Here is a 13918-nt window from a genome sequence, read left to right on the forward strand (position 1 = left end):
ACTCGTACACGTCCATCCGCTCGATACAATCTGAAACGAGATTGATCCAACCAGGCAACGTGGTTCCAGTCATCAACAGCCCAATCTGGATGTTGACGGACCCGGGCGAGGCGTAAAGCTTTGTGTCGTGCAGTCATCAAGGGTACACGAGTGGGCATTCGGCTCCGTAAACCCATATTGATGATGTTTCGTTGAATGATTCGCACGCTGACACTTCTTGATGGTCTAGCATTGAAATCTACAGCAATTTAAGGAAGGGCTGCACTTCTGTCACGTTGAACGATTCTCTTCAGAAGTCGTTGGGCCCGTTCTTGCAGGATCCTTTTCCATCCGCAGCAATGTCGGAGACTTGGTGTTTTATCGGATTCCTGATATACACGGTATTCTCGTGAAACGGTCGTACAGAAAAATCCCAACTTCATCGCTACCTCGGTGTGTCCCATTGCTCGTGCGCCGACTTTAGCACCACGTTCAAAGTCATTTAAATCTTGATAACGTGCCGTTGTAGCAGCAGTAAACGATCTACCAACTGCGCCAGACACTTGTTGCCTTATATAGGCGTTCCTGACCGCAGCGCCGTATTCTGCCCGTTTACATATCTCTGTACTTGAATACGCATGCCTACACCAGTTTCTTTGGCACTTTAGTGTAGTTCTTCAGCCTCGGTTTACACCCTTTAGCTCTGACTATACGTAACGTTCAAATAGTGGTACGTTCCTCGATTATAACATGATTTTTGAGCAGAGTTTCAAAAAATTAGACACAGTGGGAGAATACTGGTGATTTTTTTTCTAGTATTCTATATATTACTTCCAGAGGAAAGCAGCAAATGGTGGACGGACAGGGGTTCCCTTTATTTACCTATTTCTTTTAATATTTTGACTCTACGTATTTTGAAACTGAGGGAGTCAAAAATTTTCAGTCTTTGTTCGATTTCTACGTTTATTACAGGAAATAACGGGAACAAAAAACCGAACATTGGTTATTCCAGAAACCAGTTATTTTCAAAGGTTCCAGCACTCAGTTTAAACTGTCGCTGAAAAAAACCGATATAACCGAAAATGGTTGTTTCAGCCATAGCCACCATCGCTACCGGTGACACTTCAGAGCCAGATAATCTAAGAATATTGTCGTCGGTGGTTTTATGACACCGCTAGAAACGGAAGTACGATCATATGGGATATAAAACGAAATTTGTGCCTGGACTGAGAATATTACGGTAGAAAGGACGCAGCAAGATATCTTGTATGGTGAATCATCAACAGACGTAGAAGCAACTTCAAGCATGCCCAAGGGAAGTGTGATGGGATCCTTGCTGCTCATACTGATTATTAATGACCCGGTAAGTAATATCAACAGTAACCTCAGATTTCTTGCAGATGATGCAGCTATTTATAATGAAGTACTGTCAGAATAAAGTTTCACAAATATTCAGTCAGATCTTGATAAGATTTTAAAGTCGTGTAAAAACTGGATATTCGCTTTAAACCCTCAAAAATGTAAAACAGTGCATTTTACAAGGCAAAAAACTGTAATGTCTTATTAAAGCAAAATCAGTGAGTCACAATTGGAATCGGCCAACTCTTACGAATAATTGGATTATTAATTTGTAGAGGATGTGAAATGGAATGATCACATAGGCTAAGGTGTATGTTAAGCAATGTGCAGACTTCGATAGATTGGTAGAATACAGTGAAAATGCAATCAGTCTGCAGAGTAAACTCCTTACAGGACACTAGTGCGACGCGTCCTAGGATACTACCTATGTCTGCGTTAACACAAACCACAGCTGTTATTCGTTCTTTAGATAACTTGCCACCAACACATTTTAAACCCTTAAATTTCAGAGTTTGGTCAGGCGTTAATTTAAAGAAAGTGCCAGTCTCGTCTGCATAAAAGATGCCACGGTTTGCATATCCTTCACACATTGTAGGCCATATGGTAGTGAGCCAGTGCTGGATTGTTTCAGTATTCAAGATGTTGGCTTCATCGCTCACTTTACCAAAACTAATGGCGTGACGTTGCTTGAATCTGTCAGTCCATCCACTGCTGCACACAAATTCCTCATCTTTTAATATCTTTGCAAATTCTTCTGCTTTCGCCATAAGGAGAGGCACAGTGATTCTTCTCTGTTGCTTAAACCACTTAAGCAGCGCTTCCTTCAACGTCGCTCCGTTCAGCTTTTGGTGACCGCTTAATTTTAGATCCATGTCGTTCAAACGCAGTAACAACTTTATCCTTGAAACTTCCTGGCAGATTAAAACTGTGTGCCGTACCGAAACTCGAACTCGGGACCTCTCATTCTGGGAACATCCCCTAGGCTGTGGCTAAGCCATGTCTTCGCAATATCCTTTCTTTCAGGAGTGCTAGTTTTGTAAGGTTCGCAGGAGAGCTTCTGCAAAGTTTGGAAGGTAGGAGACGGGTACTGGCAGAAGTGCAGCTGTGTGGGAGGGGTGTGAGTCGTGCTTGGGTAGCTCAGATGGTAGAGCACTTGCCCGCGAGTTCGAGTCTCGGTCCGGCACACAGTTTTAATCTGCCAGGAAGTTTCATATCAGCGCACACTCCGCTGCAGAGTGAAAAATCTCATTCAACTTTATCCTTGTTCTTCCAAATCGTTTCGACAGTGGATTCTCGACTTCATGAATCACATTCACTTTTTTCCACCGATAAAATTGTTATTTTATTGTCCATGCTATTCTAAAAAATGGTTCAAATGGCTCTGAGCACTATGCGACTTAACTTCTGAGGTCATCAGTCGCCTAGAACTTAGAACTAATTAAACCTAACTAACCTAAGGACATCACACACATCCAAGCCCGAGACAGGATTCGAACCTGCGGTCGTAACAGTCGCCCGGCTCCAGACTGTAGCGCCTAGAACCGCACGGCCACTCCGGCCGGCTGCTATTCTAAAATGCTTGCACTTCGTAACAATTTGTTGTGGGAAATTACATAACGTGTGCTACTGACGAGTTCTGTGATTGTCACCGCTACTGTAGTATGACCGTCGTAAGGTAACAACGGTGTGAGGAGTCTGTACTCATGTTACCAAGTTGCCATATTACAACAGATCTCTTTCTGCAGTAACCTCATTCTGGAAAATCTTGTTGCTAACTGAAGCTGAAAATGATATTATATATGAGGTTGTCGCTAGCATGAGAAGTATGTTTCTTACGAGGAATATGATCATATCACAGAAATCACAACGTTGTACACGAGCTGTTCCTCTGTAACCGATGTCCTTGTAAGGAAGTTCAACTATAACAGCAGTAAAAAAACAAAAATTTGTTATTTCATAAACCAACTTTTTAGCAGTTTTAACAGTCGGGATAAACTGGAGACAAAAAACGATATAATTTAAAACAGGTTGTTTCAGCTATAACGGCCTCCTCTACCTCCTGCCCTCTGTCGCTAGCCACGTAGTCTGCACAAGGATGGGTCTTTGTATTGCCTTATAGCGTAGTTTTCAAATTTCTTAGTTATCTGTTCTCCACAATAGCACTTTGCATGTCTCTGCTCTGTGCTGAGTCCATACTGCTTTCGTCTGCTATCTGTATCTTGGTTGTCCCACTGCTCATCATGGGGACTTTATATGATAGCGACGTTCTTCAACGTCCTGGAAGAAGAACTCGGTAATTCCAGTTCAGGAAGAGAAGCTGATGATTCTGATACTGATCCAGACAGAATGCTCAGGTAAGTAATACATAAAAGAAAATTATGTGGTGGAGGATTTGAAATATTGTATTGGCTAAATGAACATTCGTAAAACAACTCTTAGAATAACAAGTACCATAAACAAATCACACCCAACACGTGTCTGCAAAGCGTGTTCCGATATCAGTAAGAATCAGAAGGGAAAGTGCCGAAAAGATACACCATGGTGGTGTCCAAATCGCGATGTAGCTTTTTGTATTCCAGACTGTTTCAAAGCACACCACGCTTTGTCAAATTATGTGTAATAACGGCATGTACAAGTTTTTCTTTGGAATAAAAACGTGAACCAGTAAAATGTTTTGTATGTCTGCTACTGTTAATATTTCATAATAAGTTTTTTAAGATTATAGAAACCAGTTTCCATTGTTTGAAATGAAACATATTCTATTGCATTAACAGATACAAAGATACGATTTTCCAAAAATCTGTTAAAAACAGCAAAACTGCCCCATCCACAGTGACTGAGGTCAGTCTTGAACATAAGTTCCAAGAGCCAGTATTGAGCGAGGAATTCAGGAACATTTTACAACACATCTACGAATCGCTGTTGTACGGATCGCGAACACAAGGTTAGATTACTTACAACATGCACGAAGGTATTTAAACAGTCATTCATCCCGCCCTGGATCCTTTAATGGAACGGGAAGAAGCCCCAATAAGTGGTACCATGGCAAGTACTGTTTGCCATGCATTTCACCTTGCTTTGCAGTGTACAGATGTACGAGGGTAATCCCAAAGGTAAGGTCTCCTATTGTTTTATAAGTACATAGACCTGTTTATTTCTACAATGGTTTACATCAGTTTACAGCTTGAACATTTAGCTATTTTTCGACATAATCACAATTTCTGTCGATGCATTTTTGTAGACGCTGTGGCAGTTTTTGTATGCCCATGTCATACCACCTCGCCGCTGCTCAGAAAGCTATGAACTTCTTCTTTCACCTCGTCGTCGGAGCTGAATCGCTGTGAGACTCTGAAAAAAGTCAAACAGGCAATTCAGAACCGGAGAAGAGGAATGTTGAGCAAGGGCGTACCCATTCTCCATGACAACGCTCGCCCACACATTGCTCGGCAAACCGTTGTTCTCCTGCAACAGTTTCAGTGAAACTTAATCACCCACCCAGCCTATAGTCCTGACTTGGCGCCCAGTGACTGTCACCTGTTTCCTAGGTTAAAAGAACATTTGACCGGAAAGCGATTCAGCTCCGACGAGGAGGTGAAAGAAGTGGTTCATAACTTTCTGAACCGCATGACGGCGAGCTGGTATGACATGCGCATACAAAAACTGCCACAGCGTCTACAAAAATGCATAGACAGAAATGGTGATCATGTCGAAAAATAGCTAATGTTGAAGCTGTAAGCTGTTGCAAATCATTGTAGAAATAAACAGGTCTATGTACTTATAAAAAATAGGAGACCTTACTTTTGGGATTACCCTCCTATATGTGGAATAAACTGGAGCACCCACTCCCCGACTAAATTAATCTACGACATGAGGAAGGCCGGGCTCTGAGCACTATGGGACTTAACATCTATGGCCATCAGCCCCCTAGAACTTAGAACTACTTAAACCTAACTAACCTAAAGACATCACACAACACCCAGTCATCACGAAGCAGAGAAAATCCCTGACCCCGCCGGGAATCGAACCCGGGAACCCGGGCGCGGGAAGTGAGAACGCTACCGCACGACCACGAACTGCGGACTACGACATGAGGAAGGCCGCTGCAAAACGGCCGAAACATCGGATATTTTAGTATTTCAGCATTTTAAGTATAAGACGATGCGGCAGTTCACGCAGAGTATTTCTAATGAGGTCTGTGCAAGTTTTTCGACATCGGTACGACACCTCCACGCGTTCTTCAACAACGAGGTACGGCGATTCTCGGACATTTCCGGAGTAAAATTCGCATGAGCGCTGCGGTTAAACGCCGTAGGTAGCTCACCTGGTAGGCTGAGGGCGCGGCGTGCAGCTCCGGTGACGGTAGCTCGCAGTCCACTGACGAAGGTGGCTGCTCCGTTTGTAGTTACGCGCGTGATGGCGCGCATGCGCATCGACTTCTGCCCGGTCTCTGGTAGTTGCTGTGTGTTTCGCACGCCACGATTTGTGCCTTGCGGCAAATCACTCTGTGCCGTGACTGCTTTTTCACAGGTTCCGCCCACGTGCCAGATCAGGCAGCTAGATATTGACTCTCCGATTTCATTACTTACCATTTTCACCTACAAGAGAGTGTGTCAAATTCACAAATCTTTAACCAAATGCAGCGCTTCAGCAACCGTGAATTGTTCAGACAATAAGAAATTCAACCTTCAGTTGCAAGGTAAAAAAAAAAAATTAATTTACGTAATGTATCACGATTTTCCTTATTATGAAATCATTAGATTGATGATGTATTTCAATATTTAATATATGTCCGTATGGGTTAATTTATAGGTTCTGAAGAAGATACCATTATTGGCATCGAAACCTAGGTAAACTAAAACAAAATTACCTTGCAACTGAAAGCTGAATTTCTTATTGCCTGTGTCAAATTCGTTTCTAGAATTAGTTTTCTAATTAACGCTGTACCTTTTATAAACATAAAAAAATTCTTTTTGCCAGTTTCTGTGATTTTTCACGTAGACTTGTCATTCGATTTTTTTAAAAAAGTGTTCACTAATCGTTTTTATTTTTATGTAGGATAACATTAGAGATGAAACAGATACCTTTTTTATTTTTATAGAGGATAACATTAGAGATGAAACAGATAAATTATGCAGGGTGAGTCAGGAGGAAAAGTACATGCTTTGTGGGGTGATAGTACTGGTGATGCTGAATAAAAAACTTCATTTGGAGTTATGCGCCGGCCGAAGTGGCCGTGCGGTTCTAGGCGCTGCAGTCTGGAACCGCGATACCGCTACGGTCGCAGGTTCGAATCCTGCCTCGCGCATGGATGTGTGTGATGTCCTTAGGTTAGTTGGGTTTAACTAGTTCTAAGTTCTAGGGGACTAATGACCTCAGAAGTTGAGTCCCATAGTGCTCAGAGCCATTTTAACCATTTTGGAGTTATGCCCTATTCCGAATGTTTTGCGAGACAGAACACATTTACCATCACATTTAATATCCATTGTTATTTACTTTTTGTACTTTCAAACATTGTCACTGTTTACTACGTACCACAGCAATGTAGAGGAAGTTGAGAACACTTTGATACGGCACACTTGTTGTCTATCAAGTCGGGAAACTACCTCAAATTGGCCTACAAAAACTATGTAACACAGAGCGCATGCCCGTCGCGCAAGTTTTTCAACGTGCTCACGCTAATTTCGCACAAACGGTTAGTTCTAGAGAAGAAAAGGAATAGGACCTTTTTCATAGGAAATCTAATGTAGTTTAATTTTCTTACTGCGACACGTTTTCGCTGAAAGGTGTGGTTTTCGAGTTATTCAAGAAAAACGTACACAAATGATATTAAATGTGTTCTAACTAGGAAACCATTCGAAATAGGGCATGCGTCCATAAGAAGTTTTTTGTTCAGTATCACGAGGACTCATCCTGAATATATTTGATGACGAACTACATTTCAAATACTGAAACTGATTCCTGAAATTCAACTTAACTGTGATAGGTACAGACGTACTACATAAAGCGTCATAAAAAATTTTTACCAGACGGGTACTTCAACTCGGATATTTCGCTTGTCGCGGGCGGTCGAGTTATCGCTTAGGCTACCCAGCACGCTCCACGGTCCGACTCAAAACTTCCATATGTCACACATCTACCTATTTCTTTTCATAATCGATCACAATTTATGAGAAGAAATAGATAGGTGTGTGACATTTGCAAGTTTGGTGAGCCTGGGCAGCGTGCTCGGAGAGCCTAAGTTGTAAGGCGGCAGCTCGCGATAAGCGGGAAATCTGGATTACCGTGCCGGTTCCGCACAAATTTTCATCTGTCGCTTTAGGTAGTACATCTATACCTAATACACATGAGTGAAGCGAGCGATTGACATATTAATTGACTGACTTCACTGTTTCATTTATTGGGAATTGCGATCACTTTTACTTGTTGTTATTTGAGGTTACTAATGAAAATAATTTGTCAGTTTGCAAGTGACTTGCAAAAATTGTTGTAGGTAAAGAAAAGATCGGTTGGGGAATATTTTGATATTAGCAACAATAATAATACGTTTGCCATTTCTTTGTTGTGGCGTGTTACAAATTTCTCGTGGCGGAAAGGAAAAGCATGTGGGGCTTGTACCAGAGTCTACCCTTGTCTTTTACGCCTTTGTTTTGAATTGTTTTATTACACTGATCAACAAGGTGTTTGTAGGTACGTTTCATCGAATGCTCGGGTTAATTAAACTTGTTTGTGAAGAGCAGTTATAAAAAAGCATTTAAACTAATAGAAAATACATAAGCTAGCTTGTTGTTGTTGTGGTCTTTAGTCCAGAGACTGGTTTGATGCAGCTCTCCATGCTACTCTATCCTGTGCAAGCTTCTTCATCTCCCAGTACCTATTGCAACCTACATCCTTCTGAATCTGTTTAGTGTATTCATCTCTTGATCTCGCTCTACGATTTTTACCCTCCATGCTGCCCTCCAATACTTAATTGGTGATCCCTTGATGCTTCAGAATATTCCCTGACAACCGATCCCTTCTTCTAGTCAAGTTGTGCCAAAAATTTCTCTTCTCCCCCAATTCTATTCAATAACTCCTCGTTAGTTATGTGATTACCCATCTAATCTTCAGCATTCCTCTATCGCAGCACATTTCGAAAGCTTCTATTCTCTTCTTGTCTAAACTATTTATCGTCCACGTTTCACTTCCATACAAGTCTACACTCCATACAAATACTTTCAGAAACGACTTCCTGACACTTCAATCTATACTCGACGTTAACAAATTTCTCTTCCTCAGAAACGCTTTCCTTGCCGTTCCCAGTCTACATTTTATATCCTCTCTACTTCGACCATCATCAGTTATTTTGCTCCCCAAATAGCAAAACTCATTTACTACTTTAAGCGTCTCATTTCCTAATCTAATTCCCGCAGCATCACCCGATTTCATTCGACTACATTCCATTACCCTCATTTTGATTTTGTTGATGTTCATCTTATATTCTCCTTTCAAGAGACTTTCCATTCCGTTCAGCTGCCCTCCAGGTACTTTGCTGTCTCTGACAGAATTACAATGTCGTCAGCGAACCTCAAAGTTTTTATTTGTTCTAAATAGATTTTAATTCCTACTCCGAATTTTTCTTTTGTTTCCTTTACTGCTTGCTCAATATACGGATTGAATAACATCGAGGAGAGGCTACAACCCTGTCTCGCTCCCTTCCCAACCATTGCTTTCTTTCATGGGCCTCGACTCTTGTAACTGCCATCTGGTTTCTGTACAAATTGTAAATAGCCTTTCGCTCCCTGTGTTTTACCGCTGCCACCTTTAGAAGAGAGTATTCCAGTCGACATTGTCAAAAGCTTTCTCTAAGTCTACAAATGCTAGAAACGTAGGTTTGCCTTTAATTAATCTATTTTCTAAGATAAGTCGTAGGGTCAGTATTGCCTCACGTGTTCCAACATTTCTGGGGAATCCAAACTGATCTTCCCCGAGGTCGGCTTCTACCAGTTTTTCCATTCGTCGGTAAAGAATTCGTGTTAGTATTTTGCAGCCGTGACTTATGAAACTGATAGTTCGGTAATTTTCACATCTGTCAACACCTGCTTTCTTTGGGATTGGAATTATCATATTCTTCTTGAAGTCCGAGGGTATTTCGCCTGTTACATACATCTTGCTCACTAGGTGGTAAAGTTTTGTTAGGCCTGGCTCTCCCAAGGCTGTCAATAGTTCTAATGGAATGTTTTCTACTCCTGGGGCTTTGTTTCGACTTAGGTCTTTCAGTGCTCTGTCAAACTCTTCAAGCAGTATCATATCTCCTATTTCATCTTCATCTACATTCTCTTCCATTTCTATAATATTGTCCTCAAGAACATCGCCCTTGTATAGACCCTCTAAGTACTCCGTCCACCTTTCTCCTTTCCCTTCTTTGCTTAGAACTGGGATTCCATCTGAGGTCTTGATATTCATGCAAATGGTTCTCTTTTCTCCAAAGCTCTCTTTATTTTTCCTGTAGGCACTATCTATCTTACCCCTAGTGATAAGTGTCTCTAAATCCTTACATTTGTCCTCTAGCCATCCCTGCTTAGTCATTTTGCACTTCCTGTCGATCTAATTTTTGAGTCGTTTGTATTCCTTTCTGCCTGCTTCATTTACTGCATTTTTATATTTTCTCCTTTCATCAATTAAATTCAATATATCTTCTGTTACCCAAGGATTTCTACTAGTCCTTGTCTTTTTACCCACTTGATCCTCTATTGCCTTCACTATTTCATCCCTCAAAGCTACCCATTCCTCTTCTACTGTATTTCTTTCCCCCATTCCTGTCAGTCGTTCCCTAATATTCTCCCTGAAACTCTGTACAACCTCTGGTTCTGTCAGTTTATCAAAATCCCATCTCCTTAAATTCCCACCTTTTTTCAGTTTCTTCAGGTTTAATCTACAGTTCATAACCAATAGATTGTGGTCAGAGTCCACATGTGCCCCTGGAAATGTCTTACAATTTAAAACCTGGTTCCTAAATCTCTGTCTTACCATTACATAATCTATCTGAAACCTTTGAGTATCTCCAGGCCTCTTCCATGAATACAACCTTCTTTTATGATTCTTGAACCAAGTGTTAGCTATGATTAAGTTTCGCTCTGTACAAAATTCTACCAGGCGGCTTCCTCTTTCATTTCTTACCCCCATTCCATATTCACCTACCACGTTTCCTTCTCTTCCTTTTCCTACTATCGAATTCGAGTCACCCATGCCCATTAAATTTTCGTCTCCCTTCACTATCTGAATAATTTCTTTTATCTCATCGTACATTTTATCAATCTCTACGTCATCTACTGAAGTAGTTGGCATATAAACTTATACTACTGTGATAGACGTGGGCTTCGTGTCTTTCTTGGCCACAATAATGTGTTCGCTTCGCTGATTGTAGTAGCTTACCCGCAGACCTACTTTTTATTCATTATTATATCTACTCCTGCATTACCTCTATTTGATTTTGTATTTATAAATCTATATTCACCTGACCAGAAGTCTTGTTCCTTCTGCCACCGAACTTCACTAATTCCCACTATATCTAACTGTAACCTATCCATTTCCATTTTTAAATTTTCTAACCTACCTGCCCGATTAAGGGATCTGCTCCGATCCGTAGAACGCCAGTTTTCTTTTTCCTGATAACGATGTCCTCCTGAGTAGTCCCCGCCCGAAGATCCGAATGGGGGATTATTTTACCTCCGGAATATTTTACCCAAGAGGACGCCATTATCATTTAACCATACAGTAAAGCTGCATTCCCTAGGGAAAAATTACGGCTGTAGTTTCCCCTTGCTTTCAGCCATTCGCAGTACCAGCACAGAAGGCCGTTTTGGTTAGTGTTACAAGGCCAGATCACCAATCATCCAGACTGATGCTCCTGCAACTACCGAAAAGACTGCTGCCCCTCTTCAGGAACCACACCTTAGTCTGGCCTCTGGCCTGTGGTTGCACCTACGGTACGGCTATCTGTATCGCTGAGACACGTAAGCATCCCCACCAACGGCAAGATCCATGGTTCATGGGGAGGGGGGGGGGGGGTGGACCTATCTTAAATCCGACGAAATATTTTTTTTCTGCTGACAAGTATTTCAGTTATGAGAAATCAATTGAGAACGAATTAGTAGAGGTACAGTCGAATGGCTCTGAGCATTATGGGACTTAACATCTGAGGTCATCAGTCCCCTAAAACTTAGAACTACTTAAACCTAACTAACCTAAGGACATAACACAGGTCCATGCCTGAGGCAGGATTCGAACCAGTGACCGTAGCAGTGGCGCGGTTCCGGACTGAAGCGCCTAGAACCGCTCGGCCACAGCGGCCGGCAGAGGTACAGCGCCACTGCCGTGCCTACACCACCTTATCCATCCTCGTTATAAGTTCAACATCTATGGAAAAGCAATTTACTGTCAGAGACGTTTGGGTTGTGGACGATGCAAAAGCCAAAAAATATCACTACTTAATAGGAGAAATCGTTGCACTAGACAACGATCCATTAATTATCGTGGAACGGATCGAATTTAAAAGAATTCTATAACAAGCTTTACTCCACTATAAAATCCCAATCACAACGTAGGTTTCGCAAAAGATTGTTCCTGACATCTGTGACAGAATTTGTGAAAAGATCAGAAGACTTACTGGGTTCTCACACAGGAGAAAATACAGCAAGGGAACTTGATACTGTCGCTGATCGCTGGGATATTGACCAAAGTAAAATACACGTACTCATTCGTGATAGGGTTGGTTTATTTGCACTGTCACTTTGCTGTTGCGCCCTGATGACAACTTGAGAAGGATGGGGTTACAGGAAGAAGACAAGAGAGGCATATTTTGTTTTGCGCTGTTGCAGATTTTTGGAGGAATAGCACCAGCGCTTTAACCTCTGCCAAACCAGAGGATGGTGCCACCCCGGTATACTTTCCGTCTGCTTCATGACTGTGGCGCTAAGAGGTGAAACGTATTCTAGTGGCTGACTAAGATTCTCCTATTTGTTTCATCCATTCGCTTCAGAGGGTTGTAACTGAATCATTGGAGGTCCAGCCTGAAATAGCAGGAATGATAGTTACTGGTAGACGGTTCGTAACGCACTTCGATCATTCGAGTTTAACTCAAGAAAAGCCGTCGGCGTTTCAGAGGGAGTTTCATTCATCGGAGAATCAGTTCGTGTAAAATATCAACACGAGATGGAATTCCACCTTTTATATGTGGCGCACCTGTTGGAACTAAAACAGGCTATGTCGCTATATGTGTCTGACACGATACGCTAACCACCTTGACGGTCATCAGCAGAGTTTGATGGAGCAGTACGTTAAGAAGACCTTTGAAGAAATAACAAAAATAAGTGCTGGTCCCTCCTACATTTATGAAGGAATACCACATGATGCGGCATATATTTATTGAAGTATTTAGATTTGTGTGAGACAGCACTAAGAGCCTCTGACTCAACACGCATGGGAGACTCGTTGAAATCTCAATTAGAAAATCGTTTCAGCTCCTTAAACGAAGATCCAATATACCCGATTGCAAGCTTTTTGGAGCCGAGATTCAAGACAGACTATTTGGGGATTATTGAAGCTAAAAGAGCTCGACAGACTTTCCTACTGTAATTTTGAAAAGAATTTTTCTTTGCTAAAAGAAATAGAGGATACAAGACTGAATCAAGTGTGATACGCGAAGCTCACGACACGTTTTGGAATCGCCATAACGAGATGAAAAATGAAAACAATAATAGTCAGTGTGTAAGGTGGGCATGTATGTTATGTCATGTTACTGTTAAACAACATTTGATCTTGTTGTGGTACAGCAATTTTCCTCTGCGCAGTCTGATACATTCTTAGATGAAGTGTGGCAGGTGATGGATGTATTCACTAGTGTTGTGTTGACTTCTATCTGTTAGATGGAGAAAGACTTATTGTAAAGGACAACAAGGATGAATATGAGTATATACTGAAGGAGAAAAAGATATAAATTTTGAATACTGTTAATTGTTTTGGGAGAAGAAGTTTGAGGTAAGACTGCAGCACTGCCCAGCTAGTTAATTTGCTCACAACTGAGAGAAAGACCACAACACTTCCATGAGTCATACGTTAAGGTATCAACTGATGAAGCTGTTTGATTTTTATATAAGTTGTCTGTTAACATTGTACCTTTTCCAAATCATTGTTCACTTTGTTAAGCTTAGTATTGTTCAGACCAGTGTTACGTTTGAAGATCGCGCGAAGTTCTACTCTGTCTTTTTTAATACATACTTTATTTTAAAATCTTTGCCTTAGAATATCATTTCATAAGAATAGTTATTCTCCTAAATTCACTGTTGAAAGAAGGTTTACCATTACGCATTGCCACACTGAACCACATGGGATGCAACACTTTGAATATTGTTTGGAAATTTATTTTTAAAAATAGAAATCTAGCTTAGCCGCTGTCTGCTTGCTCGCTGCGGTTGTGATTTCGAGAAATCTGCAACAATGTTGTCAAGACGTGAGGTAAGCGGAAATTTTTATTAGGGCCAGGTCGTTGTTCTTCAGTCACACATTTAATATCAAGACAAGATGTATTTAAACCGTTTACAGT

The 13918-nt window shown here is 41.3% G+C and overlaps 1 protein-coding gene across 1 annotated transcript in view; it reads right to left on the reverse strand.

The window, feature by feature from the left end:
- The window catches only part of LOC126094875 (uncharacterized), a 112564-nt gene extending 106866 nt beyond the window's left edge, over positions 1 to 5698 (reverse strand). The window contains exon 1 of the mRNA XM_049909506.1: positions 5660 to 5698. The gene's annotated coding sequence lies outside the window, so the exon portion shown is untranslated. The remainder of the gene's footprint in view (positions 1 to 5659) is intronic.
- Positions 5699 to 13918: the final 8220 nt, after the last annotated feature.

Source organism: Schistocerca cancellata, chromosome 8 (genome assembly GCF_023864275.1).
Source record: "Schistocerca cancellata isolate TAMUIC-IGC-003103 chromosome 8, iqSchCanc2.1, whole genome shotgun sequence".
Lineage (NCBI taxonomy): Eukaryota > Metazoa > Arthropoda > Insecta > Orthoptera > Acrididae > Schistocerca > Schistocerca cancellata.